The 2,847-nt window shown below is 37.9% G+C and overlaps 1 pseudogene; it reads right to left on the reverse strand.

Annotated features, from left to right (window-relative positions):
- Window positions 1-470: 470 nt before the first annotated feature.
- LOC149494415 (uncharacterized) lies at window positions 471-1,843 on the reverse strand (annotated as a pseudogene).
- Window positions 1,844-2,847: the final 1,004 nt, after the last annotated feature.

Raw genomic sequence — 2,847 nt, forward strand, 5'->3', positions numbered from 1 at the left:
CATTGTCACTACGCACAATTTTGACATATTTTTGAAATTGCCTTTGAATCATTGCCATGAATTTCTTAAGAGCAGAACCTACTTCAATTTTTTCATTCAACAAATATATCCATACAGCACGAGAGCAATCGTCCACTATGGTCAAAAAATATTTTGCTCCACAAGAAGCGGGAACTCTATAGGGTCCCCATAAATCACAATGAATTAAATCAAAAAATTCTTTGGCTTTATTCTCACTAGAAGAAAATATTTCTCTTGTTTGCTTAGCTCTAAAATAAACATCACAAACATGATTATTATTTTCATTCTTATGCACTACTTCAGGAATCAATCCTAAGACTTTAGAAGAAGGATGTCCCATTCTCCTATGCCAAAGCTGGAAAGAATTAACTCCACCTATCTTGCAGGCTTTCATCTTGTAGGCTGGAACAGGAGCTGCTCCCTTAAGAAAATAAAGCCCCTCACGTTGCTCACCCGCTCCAATCACCTTCCTCGAATTTTGGTCCTGTATAACACAAAATTTGTCAGTGAATATAATCATCAAAGCTGAATCTCTAAGAAGTTGAGAAACAGATATCAAATTGCATTTCAGCTTTGGCACAAAAAGGACATTCTGTAATATCAATCTTTCTCCAAGATAAATAGTCCCTGCTTTCAATGCCATAATCTCCTCTCCATCTGGCAGCCCCACCGGGCATGGAATAATGTCTCGTACATTTCTCATGCATGAATACACACTAGTCATATGATGGGAAGCTCCTGAATCAATGATCCAGATTAATTGAGTTTTCTTACCCATCAACCTCTCATTAGTACTAATTTTATTAGCATTCAGCATTTCCATCAAAGATGCCCATTGTTCTTCATTCAGTCCTCTATCTGCCCCACCAATCATTTGAGCTGCATTTGACCGAGCAGCCCCCCCTTTATCATATCCTCCGGTGACTCCGCGTTTACGTCCACTTCCTCTTACAACACCATTTGTTCTTGGTCTATTACCCCACCATTCTGGGTACCCAATCAGTTGAAAACAAGTCTCTGTATCATGTCCTTCACATTTGCAATTTGTGCATACCATGTTTTTATCTTTTGCTTCCCCCCTTGAATTTTGATTCCCCACTCGCATGGCAAAGCTTACTGGATTCCCTCTTTCTTCCTTTATACGAGTCACTATTCTCATTCTTTCTTGTTGCACGATCATGGAATAAGCTCGATTCAAATTCGGCAAGGGTTCAGTGCTAAGAATATTTGATCTCACCGTACCATAACCTTCTTCATCCAGTCCCATCAAGAACTGATGCACCCTTTCTTCTTCTCGTTTTCTTTCCAAGACAATCGTCAGATTGCACTCACATCCTGCGCAATTGCATACCGGTATCTTGTCATAATTATTCAATTCATCCCAGATCAATTTGAGCTGACCATAATAAGTCACAATGGTCTGCCCATTCTGTTTACAGTTTGCTAAATCTGATCTCAACTGTTGCACTCGTGGCCCATTTCCAATTGAAAATCTCTCCTTGATATCATCCCACAGATCTTTCACAATCTCCATGTGTGAGATGGTTGATCGAAGTTTGGGTTCAATAGTATTAAACACCCAAGAAACCAACATCGAATTAATTGTCCACCAGTCTTCAATTTCAGGGGCATTCTCAGCTGGTTGTGTAATCGTTCCATTAACAAATCCATATTTCTTCTTGGCACGAAGTGCAGTTCGCATGGCCCGTGCCCATTCATCATAGTTTTCTCCTCTCAATTGAACCTGAGTAATTATATTACCAGGATTGTCATTCGAATTGAGAAAGTAAGGCTTTGAGATCTTTTCCCCTTCTTTCGTCATTGCTCTGATACCATGAAAAAACAGAGAAAGAATGGGAGAAAAGGTTTCTGCCGTTTATTCCTTTTCCTGCTTAACTTATATACAACAGATTCTTAAAGAAGGTAAACTCCTAATCATGGTAAACTTCTAAATTAGTACAACAAGATATTAACAGCAAATATTTACACTTATGATAAGCCTAATCCCTGAATTTAAGCCTAATATATTGAAATTATAGAAATTGCATTGTCACCACATTCAAACATAGAGATATGGTTCCTTTCTCTAATGTTCCTCTAGTTTGAAACAACTTTGAGAGTCCTAACTTAAGTGTTAATTTGACTGTATTTTTCCCAATTTTATTTTTACGGGGCAGGTGTTCGGAATATGTATCCCTGGGATGGAAGTGTCTCAAAGTATGAGATATCAGACAAGTGGATCTCATCTTTCATTCGAGCTGGAGAGGGAGTGATGATATTTTGGGTTTCTGCGTTTGCGCTTGATCCCCAACTTCTTCATTCTCATGATCCAGGTTCCATTAAATGTTTTGCTGAATTCGAAGATAAATCTAGAAAGATTCAGGACTTTTATTTTTTCATGTATGCTGTTGATGCCTAAGTTAGATTCAAAACATGTGCTCCTTTGGTACAAATCTTTCGACCGTGAAGAGCATTTCACTTGGGCCTCATTCCACTTTGCTATTAGTAACAGTTATGAACCTAGTTATAATAGGGAACCGATGATTAAGGGTAGTGTTCATCCTGTATCTCGGGAAAAATATAGGACACCAAAACAAGAAATGATTCAAACCAATAAGGATGGTAACGGAGAGCCCCAGACAAGGAAACAGTCGGCGAATGCTGAATTTTGGGATAAGAATTCAAGACCAAGACTTTAATTAAAGGAATTTCTAGTTTCTTATGTTTCTCTTTGGGATTTTGATTAACTAAACTTCAGTTTTTAATTCAAATTTTAATTATTTGCTAGTTTGGAATTTAGGAGGGAAGTATGTAATGATGTACATG

Source organism: Jatropha curcas, chromosome 8 (assembly GCF_041381405.1).
Source record: "Jatropha curcas cultivar XTBG-Jc1 chromosome 8, XTBG_Jcur_1.0, whole genome shotgun sequence".
NCBI lineage: Eukaryota > Viridiplantae > Streptophyta > Magnoliopsida > Malpighiales > Euphorbiaceae > Jatropha > Jatropha curcas.